Genomic DNA, 25,936 nt, shown 5'->3' with positions numbered 1-25,936 from the left:
AGTATGATGACCTCATTTTAACTCAGTTACCCATTTAAAGGCCCTATCTCTAAATACAGTCACATTCTATTCTAAGGTACTGGGGGCTAGAACTTCAACATAAGAATTTTGGGAGAACACAATTCAGTTCATAACACAATTAATTTCCAGCTCAATTAGATGAAAAGCCCAAATTCCTTACCCCTGCGCACCTTACATGCACTTGCCACCAGGGCCTCCAGGTTCAAATCCAGCCTGTCCATGGAAAGCCTTACACCTATCATAGCCTCATTATGCCTCAGGGCTATGAAGAGCCTGAAAGATCCAGGAACATAGCATAGGCTGAAAATTCACTATCCACTGCTCAAATAGTGGTGTTGACTTATGTGGGATTTGGGTCACGGCTTATTCCCAAAGAGGTTGAAATGGTTAGCGGGCTACTCTTTGTGGTGAGATGATATTCAGATGAAGAATCGCATTGTATTCAGAGTGATCACTGCATTGGGAGAAGGTAATTATAAAATTCCATGAATATTTATTTACTTGCTGCTTCCTGAGCATAAGAAAACTGTCAACATGCCTGTTCCAGACTTTGAAATACCTATTTTTTTTGCAATTTCTTTGGCTTAGTTAGGACTGGGGACAGGGAGGGTCAACATGGGCAGTACAAGGTTGAATCAGATATAGTTCACATGCGATAACTGTCTAGTAGATGGATAGAGCATGTTCATAAATTAGATCAAATGGCATAATCCCTGAAAGTCCCTTGTGAAGTGTAGAGTGCTACATAAAGGTAAGTTGTTCTCATAAATTACAGTACTAAGGATCACCGTAGTCAGTGGTGCCAGTGAGGCAGAGACAAAGTGCAAGGGGAGATCAGAAGATGACTTCATTCCTACAGCATCTTGCACGGTGTTGGGCTAGAGTGGACAATAAATATGCATTGACAAGCACCATTAGGCCCAGGAAGGTCTTTCTCTTTCTCCACTCCTAGACTCTAAGGAGAAGATCAAACTTCTTTTAGATGACATTCCAAACATAATTAATGTTAGCAGTACCATGAAGTAATATAAGAACTTGAGTCAAATCCCAGCTCCACCCCTTGCCAATTACACCACAGGAACACAGCAAGCCATGGTGCTGGGTTTCCATGTCCTCCACTGTAAATGAAGTTCACATTTTTTACCTTATATCCTGTTATGCAAATTTTAAGTGCCATCCTTGTACGCATAGCATAGAGCACAATTCTCAGCACACAGTAAATTATTTCTTGTAGTTTTCTCAGTTTTAAGAGCAATTCCTGGACTGGAGGTGTGATATAGACCCCTTAGTAAATTGCTCATTCATCTTCTCCCTTTCTGCCCACCCTCACAATGAGTTTAGCTTTGTAAAATCAGGTATAAGGCAGTAGTGAGGGGGTCACACAAAGTCAGAGAAAGGTGGAGTTTTCTTTCACTTTCCTTGAGTTTATGGAGTGCATATGGGGGCCAGGTGTTCTTGAGCACTGAGTACCACTTGACCAACTCTGGTCCCCCCACAACTCGCCTTTGTCACAGAGTGCATCAGCATTTAGTGCCCGGGCCACGTGTTCAGCTCTCCTGCTTCATGGTACTGGAGTGTGTGTTCGTTCAGAAGGGAGAAGTATTTGATCCAATTTTACCTTGGTCACTATGATCTTGGACAATTTATTAAATTTCCTTGAGTCTCACTTTCCTGATCTATAATGGGCATGAGCTAGCAAAACCACACAATATACCTGCAAGGATTGAATTGAGTAACATTTTATTATTTTTGCTATGACTAGTCATCCAACATTTTGGGTAGTGATAGCATAAAAAAACAAAATTGAGTTCTCTGGCTCAATAAACAACTTTAACATAACAATAAACAACAACAACAATTTTATCCAGAAATATTCATTTTTGCTCCCGTGTCAAATTCATTTTTTAATTATTTAGAAAAAATAGATAGGTTTAAAGAATAGCTTGTAGTGCCAGGTCAATATTTGGGTTACTTATTCCAAAATGTAAGAAATATATTAGGGCCCAACTGGTGTGGCTCTGTGGTTGGGCATTGACCCATGCACCAAGTGGTCGCCAGTTCTATTCCCAGTCAGGACATATGCCCAGGTTGTGGGCCTGAGTCCCAGTGGGGGGCATGCAGGAGGCAGCCTATTCATGTTCTCTCTCATCGATGATTCTATCTCTTTCTTCCTCTCCCTTCGTCTCTCTCTAGAAATCAATAAAGGAAAAAAAATTTTTTAAATTATATTAGGTTGTCTCAGAGGAAATAAAAAAGTTAGATTATTGTTGTTTAAGTTATCTTATATGTCATTTGAAAATGGCAACTAAGGTTAAGTGTAGGGACTTCCTATTTAATAATTTTTGAGCCAGGCTTTTCTTTTCCTTTATTTGTTCATTCATTCAGTGAATTAGTCATTTAGTTCTTGCTATGGGTAATACATTCTTTAAGGTTCCAGTGACACAGTGGTAAATAAAACAGTTATAATCCCTGCTTTTATGTAACTTGTGGTCTATTACATTTTAGAAGGGATGACAGACATTGCATAAATGCAAACACATAATTAATTTCAGCATATTAAAATATAAAGAAAACAAGGAGTGTGATAGATAATGGTGTGTGGTGTATGGGGGCCGACCTATTTATATAAAGTAATCAGAGAAACCTCATTGAAGAAGTTATGTTTAAGCCAAACTCTGAATAATGCTTACTGTTAGAATGTGACACTCTTCACTTTCTAGAAAGTCAATATTTTGTAGATGACAGAATGTATACCATGCAGAAATTTTCAGATAAAGTCTTCTTTGATTTTTAGAAACTTTTGCACTATAAACACTAATTCAAATCAAAAGCTAATCAGTCACCTCAGCTAATAAAACAAACCTATACTTCCAATAAATTGGCAGGTGAGATTTTCTGAAATGTCTAAAAATATTAGACACTGAAAAATGATAAACATTTAAAAATTCATAGCCAAGCTCACTGGTACCCACTTACACTTTCCCTTACATAAGCACACAAGCAAATCTCCAGAGACCATAAATTGAGAAAGAACAAGCTATAGTGATGAATAAGTGCTGAGTGGTTGGCTTGGGGGCATTTTCCAGGATCAGCTATGTAGAGCCTTGAGTTTTAATGGTTTTAGAACCACAGAAGATGCAGAATTAGAACTTACGACTCTTACATAAAGCTGAGAACCTCAAAGGCTGTATTTATGTTAAAGGGTAGTTTAGAGAGAATGAAAGGCCTGCCAGCAAAGCAAAGTCATAAGGAGAATTGTTTGTTTATTGGTGTTAGCTCTGGAGGTGGCGGATAAATGTCTCAGTGAGAATTTGTAACTACTGGCCATACCTCAAACTGGTTTGGTGTGTGAAACCACACTGTGTGGTTTGTAAAATTTCAAGTATAAAATGTATTACAAGTAATTTTGGGTTTACGGTGCTTCAGGGATCCTGGGAGTAGTGTAAATGTAAATTCCCCTTAGAGACACTAAGGTTGAGGAAAACATGAATAGCAGAAGTAGATACTGGAGGCTTCAGGTTTGGGGAGCTGTTGTACAGAATATAAGAATATTTAACATTTTTAAGGGAAAACAACATGGAGCCCAAAACATGAGACTAGAATATAATAATAAAAATGACTCAATGTATTTGAGAGCTTGTTTGGAGGTTCTAGCAGGGGAGTGCAGCTACTCGTATACCCTTGACCAAAGACCGGTCCTCTCCTCTGGGGGGAAGGTCGTCCTCTTCGACCGAGCGCGCAGCTTCGGGAGGGACGAACATGGATCGGTTGAGGGAGGAGGGGGACACCCGCCTAGCCAGCCAGATCAGCCGAATCAACCCTGGCGATCAATGGGGTGACAGATGTCGCAGCCAGATCGCCCTCACATCCTGACTCAATGTATTTGAAAAGAACCACATACAACCCCCAGAAGTAAAAAAATAATAATTACTTAAAAAATACACAATCTTGCCAAAAATGCTCTCTTATCTGGGCTAAAAAGAAGAATAAGAATAGGTGAAGAGAGAATTAGTGAATTGTACAAGATATCTGAATAACTTATACAGAATGAAGCACAAACAAAAACCAATAAATGAAAACATTAGAGACATGGACAATAATATTTAAAATGAGACTCAGAGAAGAGAATAGGAATAATTTTAAAGAGGCAATATGATATTATTTTACAGGTAAGAATGTTCTAGAACTGGTTAAAAATGCAGAGTCAGAAAACAAAAATATCCCAAGTGACTGAATAAAAGCATATATCCAGATGTGTCAAGGAGAAAATGTAGGGCATTAAAGACAAAGAGAACATCTTAAAAATAGTCAGGGAGGGAGAGAATAAAAGAACGTAGGAATAAAAAGTTAGAAATGAGAGTTAGACTTAACAATAATAACACGAGTCAGAAGATAGGAGGACATCTCAGAATTGACAGAAAGCAACTGTCAACCCACGAGAAAACACAGGAAAATGATTCAACAAAATAAACTAAACAATTCATAAATAAAATAAGAAATTTAACAAAGAGATAGAAATATAAAAACAAATAGAAATTCTGGAGCTGAAGAAGTCAATGAATGAAAAGAAAAACCCAGTGGAGAGCATCTACAGCAGAACAGATGAAACAGAAGATAGAATTGGTAAGCTAAAGGATAAAAACTTGCAAATAACACAGTTAGAGGGAATAAAAGAAAAAAAAAGAAAGAGCGATATATAGGGGAAATACTGTGTTATCACTTACGTATATGTGGAATCTAAAAATTGGACTCATCAAATCAGAAAGTGGAATGGTGGTTACCATGGGCTGGGGGTTTGGGGAATTAAGGAGATATTGTCTAAGGGTATAAACTTATGTCTTCTAGATAAGTTCTGGAGATCTAATGCATATCATGATGATTATAGTCAATGATATTGTATTATAAACTTCAAAGTTACTAAGAGACTTGATCTTAATTGTTCTCACCACAAAATGAAATGGTAATTATATGTGATAGAAATATTAGCTAATGTCATAGGGGTAATTGTACTACAATACATAAATGTATCAAATCAATGCATTGTACAGTTTTAAGATACACAATGTCATATGTTAGGTATATATAAAAAATAAACACATAAATAACACTGTTCTCAATGAAAAAATAATAATGAAAGTTTTAGAGTAAAAGAATATAAAATTAATGCAAAAATACCAAATAGATCAATGGAATAAAATAGTCCCCAGAGTTACATAAGCATGAAAATTTCAGGGATAACACAAAAATATCTACAGACAAAGTATTAGACTAAGAGAGTTAGTAAGATTTTTGAATATAAGATGAATATCTAAAAGTCAACTTCATTCCTTTTTACCAACAACCAAGATTTGTAAAACTATAAGATAATCATTTCTCACTAACTATAACAACAAATACACAAAGTATCTGCATTTATACAACTATATTCAAATATAAATTGGTACAAAAAGGTAGGATAGTGCTTTCCTTTGAAGGGGAGGCAGGAAATACATTCAGGGAAGCAAAGTAAAAGCTTCAACTACACTGCTAACACTTTATTTCTTAAAGGGAAAGATGTTTATTGTTATATCTTTAATACTGCACAATACATTTTTTTTTAATCTGAAAGATCTGATCTGAGGTCTGTATTTAAGGCAGAAGGCAAGAAAATCAAATTTTTTGTTTTGTTTACATATATTTTTACAGATTTTTAGAAAGAAGAATGGAGAAGAGAGAGCTTGAAACATCCATGTGAGAGAGAATCATTCATTGGCTGCCTCCTGCATGCCCCTTACTGGGCATGGAGCCTGCAACCTGGGCATGTGCCCTTCTGGGAATCAAACCAATGACCTCTTGGTGCATAGGTCAATGCTCCCAGACACATGTCATAGGGCTAGCACCTCCCAGCTGTGTTTTCCTAGGGGTGCGACTTCACTTCTGTGAACCTCCTTTCTTCAACCAAGAGTGGAGACAGGTACAGCTAAAGTGCCAATTACAGTGCCTGATGCAGAGCTGGCATGTGGTACACATCAGTTCCCTCCCTCACCTCTTCAATCTTTTAGTCTGAAAGATACTCTAAGTGGCATCTCTAGTAATGAGAGTTGTACCAATGCCAACATTACAGAAAATGCAGGTGATCTCTCTACATAGTGAGCATGATTGCTTTTGAATAAGCATCCACTTTACGTGCAGAGTAATGAGGGATTTTAGATGATGATCTCACGCACTGAGCATTCACACTGAGAAGCCAGGTATAACCCTGCCAAGGAAGATACTTAGGAACTGATAAGATTCAGCCCATGAAAGTTCCCAGAGACCCTGGCACATTTCTCTTGTCTCTGTTCCTCCAGTGCAGAAATCAAACACAACCTTGGGTTACAGGGCCAATCTTCTGCCTCAGCAGTGTCATTCATTCTCAAAATAAGCCTTAATTACTATAAAAAATAAACATATCGCTACACCTTCCTAATACATAGAGCAGCTTTTTCAAAATCTGAAGGTTTTCCTATGTTTCAGAGAAGATGTGGAACTGTTCATCTTTTAAATTACACATTTCTGATTGAGGTAAACATGTCTTTCTTGCTAAAGGAACATCACCTGATGAGGATGTTACATAGTAATCAAATAGCAGAAGATTTCCCATTCCTCTGAGGACAACTAGCCAGTGATGTTGAAGATGTAGTCGGGTCCCCCTTGAGATTTTTTTCCTCTAGGCAAAATACACCTTTTTTTTTTTTTCTTTTCTTTTCAAATCACGGTTCAAAATATAATTTTGTCTTGTAAGAATGAAAATAGAACATATTCAAAGGTGGTATGAGAAAAGGAACAATATTCTAGATGTATTCTGAATAAAAACTCATAGAACAGGAGTGTCACCTCCCTTATTATTTGTGCTAAATTTCTGTTAATGCAGTCGGAGAGTATCTTAGAGTCTTTGGTGATATTGTTCCACTTCTGACTAAATACTAAGCTTAGCAGGAACTAAAATCCCCAGTTCTTCTTCCCAGGGCCTGCTGCTGAGCTGCGCCTGTTCCCCTGTGCACACATGACCCAGTACCTTGACAGGCACTTATTCAGTGCTCACCTCTGCAAGGTACCGTGCTAGCTGCGGGAGACATAATCAAGAGATAGCTCCAACTTTCAGTCAGTTCTCAGTCTAGTCAGGGCAGGGGGCAATTAACACAGTAGGATACTTTCCACAATAAATATGTTAAGAGATTCCCAGAGGAGAGGACGGAACCCAAACTTGGAAAATCTGGGAAGGCTTCCCAGAGGAAGTGGTTTCTAGGAATGAACGGAAATTAGCTGGGCCAGGAGGGTAGAGGAGCCAAAGCAGAGAGAGCCTGTTTCCTCACAGATAGTGGCCGGGTCCAGGTAAGAATCCCCCCCAAAATGAAATCTCCAAAATCACATAGCACTATCTATTAGATGGGAATCACAAAGACACACCCAGGTATAAAGGGAAGGACCACAGACCACTTCGTAGAATACTGGCAAACTTCTGGAAGAGCAGGTATTTGGAAAACATAATCAGCCACGTAAGCAATGCACAATGGTTGATGCATAGACTATGAGAGGCTGAGAGAAGGCCAGAGATGAGACTTCATCTTCACCTTGTTAAAAAAATTTTTTTTGCTGCCATCCCCACTTCCCATCATTCATATCTCTCCCCATTCCCTTTCCCTGTGTTTTCTTCCAAGGTAGGGACAACCTGAAGAAACAAGTCTTCAACATATGGTGAAATGTGCCATTAAGTACCAGTGACGTAATGCTTTGATCTGTTAAAAGTTAACAGTATGGTACCAAGAATAGTTCTAGATAAGGGAGAATCAATAGTATATGTGATATGATGTGAAATCAAAGAACAAAGGTTCAAGGTTCAGGTCCTGACTCTGGGATCTTGAAGAAGCTCTGAAACCTCGTTAAGATTTCATTTTCTCATCTATAAAATTTACATAATTGTAGGGTTAAATTACTATGAAGAAAAAAATCAAATATGAAAAATGTGAGCTATATATATCCTAAGAAGCCTGAAACACCAATCAGAAAGAATATATGCACCCCTATGTTCATAGCAGCACTATTCACAATTGCTAAGATCTGGAAACAGCCCAAGTGTCCATCAGTAGATGAGTGGATAAAAAAGCTGTGGTACATATACACAATGGAGTACTATGCAGCGGTAAGAAAGAAAGATCTCTTGTCCTTTGAGATGACACGAAGGGACCTGGAGAGCATTATGCTAAGCAAAATAAGTCAATCAGAGAAAGACAAATACCACATGATCTCACTTATTTATGGAATATAATGAACAAAATAAGCTGATGACCAAAATAGAGCCAGAGACATAGAAAGGAGTACAGTTCAGACTGACAGACCTCAGAGGAGGGCTATGGAGGGGATGGGTGAGATAAGCCAAACAATTTATATGCATGAATGTATAACCAATGGACATAGACAACAATACTGGGGGGGGGAGGGGCATGGGATGGAAAGGAGGGTATCTATGGGGAAAAAGGAGAAACATCTATAACAAAAATAAATTAATAAAAATTGGTGAAAAAGGAAGGATATATATTTTAAAAAAGAAAAAAATTGTGAGCTATTATTAGTAATTCGCCTCTCAGATCGACCACAAGATTTTTAACTCCAAGAGGGCAGGAATCTCATCTTTCTTTTTTATCCTGATGACCCCAGTGCCTAGAACAATGCTCAGCTCATAGAAGAGGCTCAAATACTTGTCAAATGAATACCTGTAAGAAAATTGATTGGGATGCTTATTTAACTGCACATAAGCCAAAAGGCCCAGTGCGTATGTGTACCGGGGTGTGGGTCAGAAGGCATTTCTCCAGGGCATGGTGACAGGATCGGTTACTAGAAGTGCATGAAGGTCACAGACTCCTCAAATCGGGCTCTCAGAAACTGTGTGACTCAACTTCATATAATCATACTTAAAAATAAATACAGGAGAACCTGAAGTTCAGAGACACGACTGATGACCTTGGGGGTCACAGAAGATGAAAAATGGCAGAAGTGAGACTAGAGTTCTTCTCATTCCCTTGATAACTCTGTGTGTGGGGGGTGGGAGGGTGGGGGGTTGGTACGTTCCTTTCAGTTATACACTTCACTATAGTTATGACTCTGCATGGTATTCATCCGTCTCTCATTTTGAAGACCCACTATTTAGCTGGTCCATAATCTAAAGATAGAAATACAGTTTATAAGAAAATCCTGGTCAGGTAGAATCACATTTATTTTTATTATTATATAAGAATCTTCTGATTTACATATGCAATAGTCTTGAATGTGCACCTCCTTTGAGGAGCTGCCTCCCCAGAGCTCCAGCAGAGCTTTAATACATCCTTCACTGAAGAGAAGGCTCTCAAAGCAGCCGTTGAAGAACAGCGTCAAAGACTACCAGTGCTCATTACTGGGAGCTTCCTTCTCCTTTACAAAGGGAATTTTAAAAACTGTGAGATAACTTATTAGAGGGGGTGTAGTTATTTGTCTGAACTTTGTCTTTTAAGGAATGGAAGATCACAGAGGTGGAGCATCTACAGCAGCCTTAAAAGGCAGGTGTTCTGTACCCCATTTGATAGATATTAAACTAACTCAGAGTCTTTCTACTGGGCCAGTATACCAGGTTCTGGCAATAAATGGGGCTCTCTAGAGTAGTGATTCCCAACCTCGGTTGTACCTTAGAATGACCCAAGGGACTTAAAGAATCCTGGAGTCCCACCCCCAAAGATATTGATTTTATTGACCTGTGCCCTGAATATTTTAAAAGCTCTCCATGTGCCTGGCTGGTGTGGCTCGGTGGTTGAGTGTCGACCCCATGCACCAAGAGGTCACTGACTCGATTCCTGGTCAGGGCACATGCCCAGGTTGTGGGCCTGATCCCCAGTGGGGCATGCAGGAGGTGGCCAATCAATGTTCTCTCTTATTGATATTTCTACCTTTATCTCCTTCTCCTTCCTCTCTTTCTAAAATCAAAAAGAAAAAAAAATAAATTAATAAAAATAAAAGCTCTCCATGTTATTTGAATACACTGTCAATGTTGAGACCTATTGCTCCAGACCGGGGATTCACAAACTTTTATTGAAAAGGGTGTGAGATTAGAAATGCCAGGCTTTGCAGGCGTCCAGTCTCAGTTACTCACCTTTGCCATTGTAGCACAAAAGCAGCCACAGATGATATGTGGACAAATGAGTACGACTGTGTTCCCATAAAACTGTTTACAAAAAGCAGCCTATAGTTTGCTGACGTGCCTAGACTCCGAAACCATCATCGTGAATTGAAAGTGTGTCCATTTAAAGCCAGGTGACCTTGTTTTGTGGAAAGAGAGTTGGGTTGGTTGGGGAGAACAATTAAAGAGGAAATAATAATTCTCATAGAAGCCAATTTCTAAAAACATGCATAATGCAAAATTCAGTTGTTTTCACTCGGAAGTTCATTTTATATTTTAAGAAAGGTCCAGTGTGGCTAATATTAAGATTTTTAAACACTGGTGCTACCTTCTGTTCAAATGCTTTGTGTAGATATGTAAATGCACACTTGCTTTTATAGCTAATATCTTGAGAGAGCATTTTCCACCCAAGATTCACGGTCCCCATCATATTTCTGCTCGTGTTTAGGGTAAATACTGAGGCGTGCATCATCATAATTTGTTATCATGAGTTTTCAGACTGTTACCTTTGACAAAAGGCAATATTTTGGGAGCAGCCAGGACTTTTGCCTTCTTTGCTGAAAAGGGAAAGGCTTAGATTTAAAAGTATAATTTTGGGTTTTCCCAAATTAGTCGTTGGCATATCTCTGGGCTCGCCAAAAATCAGGCCACGGCCTCTGCTTTTTTTCTATGGCCAAGTTGTGACACTGCCCCGTTTGATTTTAGACCCCAAGGCCCAGCCAGGCCTGAACAGGGCAGGGAAAACGTCAGGAGCGTTAGCACCAGTGGAGGGAGGGAGGGCTGGACTTCATTGAGTTGCCATGTGGTACGAGGCAGGAGGTTGCGGGAAGCTAGGGGTCATGCATTCAGAGCCCCTCAGCTTTCCATCACCCCAGGCCTGGATGGTGCAGTCTATACATGGAGTTTCTGCCTCAACATCCTGTTTGCTGCTACTGTTACCTCTGCTTCTGAGCTCCTCACCCCTGTGTTATAGTTTACCCCCACGTTCTCGATGAAATTGAAACTGGAGTCTCGCTCTAACATCCAGCCCAGTTGTCTGGGCCTGATAATGATGATAATGATATTAATGGCTAATAGTAATGATGACAGCTAATACTTTGAGTGCCTCCTAGCTGCAAAACTTGATCAAAGTGTTTTATGTGTATTATTTTGGGCATTAACAGGATATAACTCTTTGGAGAGAAGATACTGCAATCTCTTTCTACAGCACCTAAATCCTGTTAGTATATGTGATGTGTTCCCTGATTCCTTATCACTGCCTGGATACTTGCTTTGATATGATTCCTGTGGAATTCTCCTGTTACTCCCTATATATTTTACCATGGACAAATCAATTGATTAAGCCGCCTTGACCTTTGGTGAAGAAGAGAGTTCAGTCCAGTTTCAAAACTTTTCTTTGGATACTACAGAGTACAAAATGCTACTCCTTCAGGGCATCCAGAGGTAAGTCAGGCCTGCTGATTACTTAGTCTAGGAGCCTAAGCCTGGCTTCTTCTACCTTCTCATGAGGTGTGGCATGATGCCCTTAACAAGGGTTGTAATTGTGCCTATTTATCATGAGTATAGAGGACACCAAGATGAGAATCACTTACCACTCAGGATGAGTTTAGAGTCTGATGTGGCAGGCAGATGTGTAAAACAATATCCTCATCAACAGCATGACTGCCATTCCTAATGACAAGATCAGCATCACTGAGACCACAACAATCACCATCCCCACCCCCCTACACGGCTCCCGCCATCATTGTACCTCTACTCTTGTTCAGGCAGTAGGGAGTTTAGCTACACTACGTATGAATCCCACCACAACCCTCAAGATAAATAATATAGTTTCTTTTTTATTTTATCCATATACAAACATTTACAGAAACTTTATTTATAAGTGCCAAAATTTGAGGGGGGGAAAGAAAACATCTTTTTCTTTTTTTTTAAATGTTTTATTAGTTTTTGTTACAGATGTTTCTCAACTATAACACAGACAAATCGACGGGAAAAAGCAACAGAAAAGCAGCTTGCGAGGACCATATAACCAGGGAAACAGACTCGATTCTGGTAGAATTGCAAAGGTGTGAGAGGGGGCTGGGAGGCCACAGACAGCAGTGGCCTTAGCTGTGAGCAGTGCCCTCGGGCAACACTCCCAAGTGGCTCCAGAGCGCAGAGCCAGGACAGAGGCTAAAAAAGCCACAGCCACTCACCTTGGACTCCGGCAGAGGGAGGGCAGACTGGACTGGAACTGTGTGGGGACACTCGGGATTTGGAGGGCATTCAGAGCTTTTGCTGAGTGGCAGCAACGCAGGACAGTGGCCATATTGCTCCTTCCCAGGGCTCTGGGGAGAGGTAGCAGCCCCTCCCTCAGAGATCCAACCCCACCCTGTGGGCCATTGAAATGCTAATTGAGGCTCATTAACAACCTGCATCTCCCCCACCCTCAGGAAATCCCCTTATGCTGAGCACCTGAGGGAGTTTTTTAATCAACTGACAACCCAAGTAACCTCCACTGCTAACCTCCAGGCAAAAAGCTAGAGGATAACAGTACCTTTCCCAGGCTAGCAACATTAACCGGGAAAGTAAGACTTGACAGTAGTGTTTAACGTGGGTCTTCCCTTGCTCATCTAAAACCAGGAGAGGGAACCACAAACAGCAGAACACCAACACCCACAGGGAAAACTTGACAGGCTCCAAAGCCCACTGTGATAGCCAAAATGGTGAAACACAGAAACAGAAGCCAAATGAAAAAACAAAAGACCTCCACCGAAGATGAGATCAATGTGGAGCAGTTAGGCAATTTAACAGAGCTAGAATTCAGAGCCATGATCTTGAGGAAGTTCAACAGCATGAGTAAGGACATAGAGATGCTGAAAATAAACCAATTGGAAATTAAAAACCACCAAGAAGAGATAAAAAAATGACATATCAGAAATGAAAAACACATTGGAAGGTCTAAATAGCAGAGTAGAGAAAGCTGAGGACTGGAACAGTGAATTAGAAGATAAGGTAGAAAAAAAATCAACCAATCATAAAACCAAAATGAAAAAACAGGAAGACAGCTTAAGAGAACTGTGGGACTACTGGACACAAAATAATATTCACATCATAGGAGTCCCTGAAGAAGAAGGTTTAGAGAATATATTCAAAGAAATAGTGACAGAAAACTTCCCTAATTTGGTGAAGGAAGAAGGCATTCAAGTTCAAGAAGTACAGAGAGCCCCAAGTAAGAAGAACCCAAACAGGCCCACACCAAGACACATAGTAATTAAAATGCCAAAAATTAAAGACAAAGAGACAATCCTAAAAGCAGTAAGAGATAGGCAACAGGTTACCTACAAAGGAAACCCCATAAGGCTCTCAGCTGATTTCTCACAAGAAACACTACAGACCAGAAGGAAATGGCATGAAGTAATCAAGGTCATGAAAAACAAGGATCTGAATCCAAGACTACTCTACTCAGCAAGGCTATCATTCATTCAAAATAGAAGGTCAAATAAAGAGCTTCCCATATGAAAAAAGGCTAAGGGAACACATTAGCACCAAACCAGCACTGCAAAAAATGTTAAAAAGACTGCTGTAATTAGAAGAAGAAATAGGAAGGAAAATAGAACCACACTAAACAAAAATGACAATAAATAAGTACATATCAATAATCACCTTAAATGTAAATGGACTGAATGCTCCGATAAAAAGACACAGAGTAGCTGACTGGATAAGAAAGCATGACTCACATATATGTTGTTTACAAGAGACCCACCTCACAACAAAAGACTCACATAGGTTGAAAGTGAAGGGATGGAAAAAAATTTTCCAAGCAAACGGAAAGCAAAAAAAGCTGGGGTAGCAATACTCATATGTGATAAAATAGATGTCAAAATAAAGGCCATAACTAGAGACAAAGAAGGCCACTACATAATATTGAAAGGATCTATCCAACAGGAAGATATAACCTTGATAAACATATATGCACCCAATATAGGAGCACCAAAATATATTAAAAATCTTCTGGAGGACTTCCAAGGAGAAATCGACAACAATACAATCATAGCAGGGGACTTCAACCCCCTGCTGACATCACTGGATAGATCCTCTAGACAAAAACTTAGCAAGGAAACAGAGACTCTAAATGAAGCAGTAGACCAAATGGATTTAATAGATATCAACAGAGAATTACACCCCAAAACTACAGAATTCACATTCTTCTCAAGAGCACATGGTACATTCTCAAAGATATACCACATGATAGGACACAAACTAAATCTCCATAAGTTCAAGAAGACTGAAATCATATCAAGCATCTTCTCAGATCACAATGGCATGAAACTAGAAATCAATTGCAACAAGAACATGCAAAGACATTTGAACACATGGAGGCTAAATAGCATGTTATTAAACAATGAATGGGTCACCAAGGAGATCAAGGAAGAAATCAAAAACTTCCTGGAAACCAATGAAAATGAACACACAAAACACAAAATCTATGGGATGCAGCAAAAGCAATTCTGAGAGGGGAATTCATAGCACTACAGGCCTACCTCAAGAAACAAGAAAAAGTTCTAATTGACTGTCTAACCTCACAACTTAAAGAATTAGAAAGCAAACAAAAAGAAAACCCCAGAGCAAGTAGAAGGAAGGAAATAGTAAAGATCAGAGCAGAAATAAATGGCATAGAGACCAAAAAAACAATTCAAAGGATCAATGAAACAAAGAGCTGGTTTTTCAAAAACATAAACAAGATTGATAGACCTTAGCTAGACTCACCAAGAAACGAAGAGAGAGAACCCAAATACTCAAAATCAGAAATGAAAGAGAAGTAACAACTGACACCACAGAAATACAAAAGATTGTTAACAGCTACTATGAACAACTATATGGTAATAAATTTGACCATCTATGCAAAATGGACAAATTTCTAGAAACACACCGTCTCCCAAAACTGGACCGGAAAGAGACAGAAAACTTGAACAGACCAATAACAACTAAGGAAATTGAAGAGGTAATCAAGACTCTCCCAGCAAACAAAAGCCCAGGCCCAGATGGCTTCACGGGGGAGTTTTACCGAACATTCAAGAAAGAACTAATACTCATTCTCCTCAAACTATTTCAAAAAATTCAAGAAGAAGAAAGACTTCCAAACTTGTTTGATGAGGTCAGCGTAATTCTAATTCCGAAACCAGAAAAAGACACTACAAAGAAAGAAAACTACAGGCCAATATCCCTGATGAACACAGACACCAAAATCCTGAACAAAATACTAGCAAATCAGATCCAGCAACACATCAAAAAAATTATTCACCATGACCAAGTGGGATTCATTCCAGGGATGCAAGGATGGTACAATATTCACAAATCAATAAATGTGAAACACCACATAAACAAAATGAAGAATAAAAACCACATGATCATATCAATAGACACCGAAAAAAGCATTTGACAAAATCCAGCATCCATCTCTGATAAAAATGCTCAGCAATGTGGGAATAGAGGGATCATATCTCGACATAATAAAGGCCATATATGAAAGACCTACCGCCAACATCATACTCAATGGGCAGAAACTAAAAACATTTCCATTAAGAACAGGAATAAGACAGGGATGTCCACTTTCACCACTCTTATTTAACATAGTCCTGGAAGTTTTAGCCACAGCAATCAGACATGAGAAAAAAATAAAACGAATCCAAATTGGAAAGGAGGAAGTGAAACTGTCATTATTTGCAGATGACATGATATTATACATAGAAAACCCTAAAGACTTCATCAAAAATCTACTAGACTTAATAAATGAATTTGGCAAAGTAGCATGATACAAAATTAACGTCAAGAAATTGATGGCATTTGTATACACCAATGATGAATTCACAGAAAGAGAAACTGCAGAAACAATCCCATTTACCATCACAGCAAAAAAATTTAAGATATCTAGGAATAAACTTAACCAAAGAAGTAAAGGACCTATTTCCAGAAAACTACAGGACATTGAAAAAAGAAATAGAGGAAGATATAAAAAAGTGAAAGCACATACCTTGTTCATGGATTAGAAGAATTAACATCATTAAAATGTCCATACTACCCAAAGCAATCTATAGATTCAATCAATCCCCATCAAAATACCAACGACATATTTCACAGAACTAGAACAAATACTTTAAAAGTTCATATGGAACCAAAAAAGTCCCCGAATAGCCACAGCAATTTTGAAAAAGGACAAAGTAGGTGGGATCACAATACCAGATATCAGGTTATACTACAAAGCGACTGTAATCAAAACAACCTGGTACTGGCACAAGAACAGGCATATAAACCAGTGGAACAGAACTGAGAACCCAGAAATGGACCCAAGGCAATATGCTCAATTAATATTTGACAAAGGTGGCAAGAGCATACAGTGGAGTAAGATAGCCTCTTTAATCAATAGTGTTGGGAAAATTGGACAGCTACATGCAAAAAAATGAAACTAGACCATCAACTTACACCATACACAAATATAAACTCAAAATGGATAAAAGACTTAAATGTGACCCATGAATTCATAAAAATTCTAGAAGAAAATGTAGGCATCAAAATTTCAGATATCATATGCAGAATTTTCACTGATCCATCACCTAAGGCAACAGAAACAAAGGAAAAAATGAACACATGGGACTACATCAAACTAAAAAGCTTCTGCACAGCAAAAGAAACAATCATCAAAGTGGAAAGGCAACCCACTGTATGGGAGAACATCATTGCCAATGATATATCAGATAAGGGGTTATTTCCAATATATATAGAGTGCTCATACAACTCAACCAAAGGAAGACAAAGAACCCAATTAAAAAATGGGTAGAGGAACTAAATAGACACCTCTCCAAACAGGACATACAAATGGCCAAGAGACATATGAAGAAATGCTCAACATCACTAATCATCAGAGAGATACAAATTAAAACAACAATGAGGTATCACTTCACACCTGTCAGAATGGCTGCCATCAACAAATCATCAAACAACAAGTGTTGGTGAGGGTGTGGAGAAAAGGGGACTCTAGTACACTGCTAGTGGGAACGCAGACTGGTGCAGCCACTATGGAAAACACTACGGTGTTACCTCAAAAAATTAAAAATTGAGCTTCCATTTGACCCAGTGATCCCACTTCTAGGAATATAACCTAAGAAGCGGGAAACACCAATCAGGACGAATATTTGTACCCCCATGTTCATAGCAGCACTATTTACAATAGCTAAGATCTGGAAACAGTCCAAGTGTCCATCAGTAGACAAATGGATAAAAAAGCTGTGGCACATATATACAATGGAGTACTATGCAGCTGTTAGAAAGAAAGATCTCTTATCCTTTGAGACGACATGGAGAGACATGGAAAGTATTATCCTAAGTGAAATAAGCCAAGTCAAAAAAGACAAATACCACATGATCTCACTTACATATGGAATATAATGAACAAAACAGTCTGAGTAATACGGTAGACCCAGAAACATGGAAGTAGGGTACAGACTGACATCCCTTAGAAGAAGGGTTGGGGGGATGGGAAGAGATAAACTACAGAACTTATATGCATGTATGCATAACCAATAGACATAAACAACAAAGCCGGGGACGGGGCGGGGGGGTGGGGTGGGGAGGAGGGTGTCAATGGGGTAAAAAAGGAGAAACATCTGTAAAAAAAAAAAATTAAAAATTAAAAATAAATAAAAAAACAAACAAGAAACAGATGTTTCCCATTTTTCCCCCATTGACAGCCTCCTCCCCCACCCCATCCCACCCCATCCCACCCCATCCCACCCCATCCCCAGCTTTGTTGTGTATGTTTCTAATTTACAAATGAAGAAATCAGGGTTTAAAGCAGAAAGGTGATTTAGCAGGGCTACACAGCTAATGAAAGTAGAGCTGGGGTTAAATCCAGCTCTGCTGGACTCCAATGCCCACATTCTTTCAATAATAATAATAATAATTAACATCTAAGTGCTTACTCTGTACCACACCCTAGTCTAATTACATGGACTACCTCATTTAATTTCAACAAAAACCATAAAACATGGGTTCTATTATTTTCCCTGGCATCGAGGCATATAAAGGAAAGTGAAGCACAGAACCAAGTCACTGTCAAATGTTGTGAGGCTAGTGTTTGGTTGGTTTCCAGAGCAAGGTCATCAGAATCCAGTGCCAATGCCCCCACCCTGACCCTGAGCTGCCCTTCACAGACACCGCAGAAAGCTTGCCCGCGATACCCTGAGCCCTGGCTAGACAGGAAGGGCCTGATGAAAGAGGCGAGAGGTGAGCCACAGAGGCAGGAAGACACCACAGCCACACTTGTTTGAACTAAGTATTCCAGGGCACATACACAGACGGTTATCAAACCGAGGAGCCCTGTGATAGCACTGTGCTTCTGAGCTGGAGAAACTATAGTTCCTGAAAAAGGTGTCCGTTTCTCCTGGTGGCCATCAGTTTGCCCAGCCTTAGATCTTACTTCTTACATTCTAAGTAATAGAATACTCTAAAAACATAATAGCTTTGTGATGCTTTTATAACATAGAAAATACAGTTTTCATTTTACCGTATTATAAAATGTATGTTTTATATGACCACAAAGAGTAGCACTGGGGCCAAACATACTGTTTTAGAATAACTTGAATTTTAAAAGTTAGTTCTAAGGTTGAATTTCTATATGAGTCAAACGAGATGCTTGCCAAGTGAGAAGAAATCAGACATTTGTTACTGAAGTTAGTAGAGTATATAATGTTCACAAAAGTCATTCGCAAGAGTCTTTCCAGTTGGAGATGTTGATTTAACCTTGACCAGTGACTAGTGGCTCCCAGAGCCACAGAACACGAGTGATCAAGGAGAACTCAGAGCTCCCTCGCCAGGAAGCACAACGGAGCGGGTAAGTACGGGGATTCTGGATCTTGGTTAGGTGGTCTTGGCTAAACAATGTGCCTTCCACATCTATCAAATAGAATTGATAGCACCGTGTAACCATTGAACTTCTAGGGTTGAAATAACTGAAAGACCAGTGTTTAATTTTTTTTTTTTTAAGAGGTGGATATGGAGGCTCAGAGAACCAACCTCTGAAAACCCCCAGTGAGCTGGTCAGGAAATCATTATGACTCAGATACTTTGACTCCAAGCTCACTGCCCTTGTACTGAGCAATTCCATCTGTGTATTTAGGAATGATAAGGGGCACAGGCTGATTCCAAAGTACCTGGTCAGAGCCCACATTCCACCAAGTCCAAGGTGACCAAGGTGAAGGGGTGGGATCAAAGTGTTCCTCTTCAGTCCACTCAAACCTTTCCAATGCCCAGCACTTGCCCAAGGGTATTTTATTATTTCTTGTCCCATAACAGTGGCACATGGTAAGAGTTGTTGCCGGATCTACAGTTATTATAGTTATTAACATTTCATGAACTTGTTATTCACCCCTAAACTCCTTAATATGAAGTGGTGCATTTTAAAAGCACAGCACACACCTAATTGATTCTGCTATAAAAAGGTTGCTGGACTCCTAGGGTTTCTGTCTCTGCTTCTGAGTCTACGAGGCATTAATGAAGGTGATGCAGATTTATGGACTTAGAAGTGGCACAAGACAGTTCGAATTTTTCTTACCGGGGTTTGCACAACTGTGTTCATTCCAATGGACCTTTCTCCTGCTGTCATGCACGATGACCTTTGTTTAACGTTTAGATTTCCTCCCCCTGCAGATGTATCATATAATGTCAAGTCCTAAGTGACCCAACATTTTTACTTTATGTGATGGTTACATACATTTGGACTCTGGCTCTTAGCAGACTGTCAACTTCCACCAATGGAAATTTTGCCAATGGCTTTTCTCAGCTCTTGTGAAATAAGTCTCATTGCCTTGAAAAGAGCTCCAGCCCCAAATTTGGAAGGCTTATGCCCTAGTTGTATGAGCTACCCTCAGCCTCTATCCTCTGATCTTTAAAATAGATGAGCACTTGCCCTTTAAGACTCATAGGGCTGTTGTCAGTGCCACTGAAGACTGGGACTGACTCCTTTACTGCCATCCCCATGTACTTGTGGAAATATCACTTAGAAACAGGTCCATGGAAGTACTTTAAGAATGGCAAAGAAATATACAAGCAAGAGAGATGAGGATTACTAACATTCACAGGGCAATTTACCGAATTTCCTGTTAAATTACTAAATGATTTGAACTGTACCTGAAGCTCAAACTATTTTATGTCTTCAGGTTTTGAAAAAATGGTGATGATTATCCTTGTGAACTGAGTATGCATTTTAAATGTGTCTTAGGCCACAGGGCAGGTGACCAGCTTTCTACAGAAGATGTGGACATCGATATCAATACAATTTGTGCCTGGGCTGAGAGAATGAACCCATTTTTTCCCCGCGAAGGAGACTCCTGTTTTTCTCTTTTTCAGTTTCTTGCCCTGCAAAAGGGTAAAGCTTGGATACCCAAATAAGACAGAATAAAAAAGTGAGAGTCCCCACTTACCCATGGCAATAATGTAATAAATATATGTGATAAATTCATTTTTCAAATACTTGAATCGCATAAGAAGTAAATATTTTAATCATGATGCTAAGCATGGGTCTTCTTTTCATTTCTGCTCCCACAAATATTTCCCAAGCACCCATTTTATGTAAATCCTGTGTGGGGCACATGTTTTCTGACTCAGGGTTCTCCTAGTTTAGTTGAGAACAAAGACACACAAACCTCTAATTATAATTCAGTGTGATAAGTTTATGCCATCAAAGGCAAGGAAAAGCACCAAAGGAATGAAGACACAGTCAGTAATGCCTGAGGAGAGTGGGGGGAAGCTTGAATTGTCTGGAGAGATTCACAGGAATGTAGTAGATGGAGGAGAGTTGGGCAATGTGTTACAAAGGAAAGAGGGGGTTCAGAGGCAACATGTTGCATGAAAAACAGGATACAGTGTATAAATGGCAAGTTGTTTGGTGTTCTTAGAATTATAGGGTTGGTTCAGGAGAGAAGAGAGAGATTATACTGCAAGATTAGGTCTTTGAAAGTCATGTAATGGTGAACATTCCCACATAAGGGAGAAATTCAATGTTCCGTCTGAAGAGGGCAAGTGGAATCCATAAATGGGAGAACTGTGATAACTGTAGGCTCTTAGGGGTCAAAGTATTTCGTTTCTTTCCTTATAAAATTGTGGTACTACTGTCTCCCACACAGGGTGGTTTTGAGGCGCCAGTCTTTGTGAAGTGCTGAGCATGGGAAAGGCACTATCTAAGGGCCGCCTATAGATGGCATCGCTTCTCATGATGTTAGTCTCTGCTCCTGAAATGATCACCCTTCCCCGAGTCCTGCCAGCTCATTTCTACCAGCCCACCAAAACTAAGCAGAGCAGAACGAAAGTGTTCTATAAGCTCTTTGGTTTAAAATAATAATAATAAAAAAAGTTTTCCTTTCACCACGTTCTCTTCCATCTAGGGTCTGACCTTTTCTTTCAGGTTCGTAGGAGAATTTCTTGAAAGAGACGCCAACAGCTTCTGTCCACTTTTTAATCACCTCACATTTTGCATTCCAGTCAAGCTCCTACCTCCACTGTCTCCAGAGACTTTTCATGCCAAGGTCATCAATCACCCCCAATAGTCCCTGCCCAGTTCTCCTGTCCCTTTCCCCCTCAGCGGTGATGGGCATGGCTGCTTTCTCTGTGTGCAGTGAAATACTTCCTTCTCTTGGCTTCGCCAACGTCGCAATGGGCGGACGTTCCTCCTCTCTCTGCGGCCCCTGCTCAGTCTCTTTTGCTGTCTCTTTTTGGTGGACTACCCCAGGCCTTCGTTGCTGGCCCTTTTCTAAATATCTATTCTCTCATCCAGTCTGATGGCTTGCAGTGTCACGGACAAACGCATCCATGTCACCAGTCCCATCTTCTCCCAGGCCTCCATCAGCACTTAAAATAAGACACACTTCTTACCATGGCTCATGACAAAGTCGAGCTCCTATTTCACAGTCCTTCCTGAGTTTTCTACCTCATTACATAACACTCTCCTTTTTGCTCATTCCACCCCTGTCACATTGTCTTTTTAAAAATTCCTTGAACACACAAGCTTGCTCCCTCCTGCCACAGGGACTTTGTGTTCGATGTTCCCTCTCACTGGGAGGCCCTTCTTTCAATATTGACATGACTGGCTCTTTCCAGCCAGTCCCCTTTCCAGCCTTCCCAATGTACTCATTTTCACATGACTTATGATAATTCCTCACGTAGCTATTACGACTACTCGATCACTTTTCCTCTGTTATCTTGATTTATTGACTGACTGTCTTCTCTTCACTAGTGTTGGCCCTATGAGAGCAAGGAACTTATCTTGGTAATTGCTTTACCCCAGGTCCGAGGACATTGCTTAACAATGGCAGATGCTCAACAAATATTTGTGAAAGGAATAAATGAACAAATAAATGTTAATTCTCATCCCACAAACCCGGTAAGCAAATTCTATTTGAGTGAATAAACATAAAGAATTTCCCCTCATCTTCTCTCAGAAGATAGTGTTTTCAAATATCCATCATAGGTACTGTATTTGAATTACTCCGTATGGGTCTTTACTTGGGTCAATGGGTTTATCGTTTTCTGAGTTTGTCCCACTGGTAAATCATCTTAATTTCTTTTAAATCTTTTACTGCGTTCCTTTCATCAGAAGGAAATGCAAGCAGTAATTAGCAGCTGTCATTAACTAAGGCTGACCTTGAAATGTTGGGTGCTCCTTCCTAAACTTCGAGTGTCTGGAGTATTCTTCCAGGGGTGGGGATTAGGGTGCTCTCAGGAGAGGTTATCCTAGAATATGCTGGCAAGGAGAGCAAGCTTTCTTCTTGTTGTTAATCCTCACCTGAGGATATTTGTCCATTGATTTTTAGATAGAGTGGAAGGGAGGGAATGGTGGAGGGAGAGAGAGAGAGAGAGAGATCGATGTGTCTCTTGACTGGTTGTCTCCCACAGGGACCTTGACTGGGAATCAAACCCAAGAGACCCTACAGTCCTCGAGCTGAAGCTCTAACCACTTAGCAACCCGGCCAGTGCTAGAGCAAGCTTTTTATGTGCTTACACATGAGACATGGGGTAGGTATGCTAGCGTGAAGTGGAAGACTGAAGAAAGTTCAGGAGGAAGGACTGCAAAAAAGAAGGAGAAAGAGAGACATCTGGTTTCACATCCCAGCTGTACTCTTCTTAGCTGTATAATCTTGAACTAGTTACCTTTATTTTGAGTTCCAATTTCTTTATCTGTGACGGAGGCATCACGATATTTACTCCATAGCATTGTTGTTCACACTAAGCTGAAATCAATATTTTATTTTTTGTACCTAGTATATTTTCCAGCACAATGTAGATGTTCACTGTTACAATTAACAACAGGGGCAACAGAAAAATTAACTTCCATACTAAGGGCTGACTAGTTCAAATAATGACTTTGTGTTCTAGCAACTTTTACATAGGATTTTTATTGAAAGCATAGTTAAAGATAAAGAGTAGAAAACTGAGTGATAATTAAGGGTCCATATGTAAAATATCTTCCTTAAATTGGCCTAAATAATTTTGGCTTTACTCTCCTTGTAACATTGTAACATTGCAGTGGCCACAGAATAAAGCACAGGAATCTCCCTTCCAGGGGACATCTAAACAGTGGCCAACAGGTAAGGGTGTTGTGTGAATGAGTCTTTGTGTGCTAGAGTATTTTCTTTCCATTCAATCCAGTTAACACTTTTTGAGCAGATACATTGCACTAACATTATACTGACCACTTACATAGATTCACCAGATACTCTATGAGGCAAGCATGATGATCACAGACTGACAGATGAGGAAACTGATGTTCAGAGTGGTTAGTAACTGGCTAAGGGTATAGAACCAGTATTCAAATGAAAATCTGTCTAACATGAAGGTTGGTCATCACCATCTTTATCTTTATCTCAGCTATGGTCATTTTATGTTTAACCCATAAACTGAGCCCTACTTCTATTACTACAGTGACCAAGACCATCATGCTAGTAGCCACGGGGAACTTGGCGGTGGGTTGGCACATGGAGATATAATTGGTTCCTGTCCACTAGATGATTTACCAACGGTTTCCCCTCTCATGTGACTGTTCCCTCTGCACAAAGTTATTCACCTTATTTATCCCCATTTTGCATATATGTAACTAGAATCCCAAAGAAGTGTTTTCCATCCAAAGACAAAGAAGAGTTGGTAATATTGTCGATAGGTCCCATTTACTGTTGCAGATAAAAGCCCTCAGGATGGAGGACCCAGTGCGGCTGTCCCTGGAGCATGCCCATGCCTCTCTCCGCCCCTCCCGAGGCACATCCCCATTGCCCCTCTCTTTCTCCTATGCTCCAAGGGCCCTTCTTTGCCTCTGCTCATTAGTTGATGTCCCTTACTCAGGGCCCCTTACTTCAAGGCCCTCAGTTGCCAGGCTACACGATTCCAAATTTACCATTTTACCCAATTTTAAAAACACAAAGCCTTCCACTATAGCTTAGTCAAGAAAAAGATAAATTTAGAGGGTTCAGCTAGGGATTCTATGATCCATCTCAGAGAGATGACAGGGTTGTGTGCTCACTGTCGCGGAACTTGCTGACGGCTGGGAGGTGCTTACCCCTGTTCCAAAGGGTTGAAATGAAAGAATCTTCAAGGGTAAAATGGTACAGACCTGCCTTCTCTCCTTTTCGGTCAGTTTCTAAGGATGTTGTGGAGAAAGATCAACATTACATGAGAAGAGTTCCATTTTCAAATACCACCCCTTTCTCTTTAATCACCTTTAGGACTGAACTGACAGAAGAATAGGGCTTTGGACGCAAAGGGAGACAAGGCATGGAAGGGAAGAAAGGCAGCCGTGGGAAGGGAAGAATGAGAGGGGAAGGTGGGAGAAGAGAAGGTCAAGTAGGAGAAGGAAAGAGGGGTATTATTTATTCAGCAACTTCAACATACCAGCAACTAAGGTGGACATGTTGCCCAACTCAAAACAATCCAGTGAGATGTTATTATTCCTGTTTTAAATATAAGAAACTGAGGTGTAGGCATCAGGCTTGAGGACTCAAGTCACACCACTAGTTTGGGGCAGCGTTTGGCCATGTTTTTACTTTCTCTCTTCTAACTCAATTAATCATCCTAACACTCCATGCAGTAAGTCATATTCTGCCCTTAGAAAGAAAGGAACAGAGACTTTTGGTAAGAACACTGGCTTAAATTTAAACATGTTTCTTCATTGTATGACTTCTCAAAAATTTTTACTCTACTAATAGTGACTTTATAAGAAAACAAAAAAAACAAACTAACATAGTGCTTCACAAACTCTTTGCTCATGGATCCTTTTTTTTTTTTTTTTTTTTTTTTTTTTTTAAATGAGTCATTTTCAAGGACTTTGAAACTATCCAGAGATAAAAGAGTGTTTGTTTGGCTAGGACTAGACTAATTCAAAACCCAAATTCACTATTTACTATTTGACCTTACTATTTTGTTTTGTACTATTTGGCCCTAGGGAAAGCATTTGAACTCTCTGAACTTCCATTTTGTCATCTGTATGACAGGGGAAATAATTTCTGTTGTTCTCACCTAGTAGGTTATCTCCGGCAAAACACCAAGAACATACCTCCCTGTCATTGCAGAGACAAAGACTCCTTCTCCTTTAAATTCTTCAGGGAAGCTCTTCTTTCCATTGAATTAAATTATCAAGAGGGTGGCAGATGGGGAGGCATAGAACCTACAATTGAGCAATTAACTATGAACCAGGTTGACCAGTTCTCCTGGTAATGCATTGCTGAGGTCTTC

The sequence above is a fragment of the Molossus molossus genome, unplaced genomic scaffold (genome assembly GCF_014108415.1).
Source record: "Molossus molossus isolate mMolMol1 unplaced genomic scaffold, mMolMol1.p scaffold_m16_p_13, whole genome shotgun sequence".
In the NCBI taxonomy this organism is placed as follows: Eukaryota; Metazoa; Chordata; class Mammalia; order Chiroptera; family Molossidae; genus Molossus; species Molossus molossus.
The sequence above is the reverse complement of the archived record's forward strand: the minus strand, read 5'-3'. Positions refer to the sequence as shown.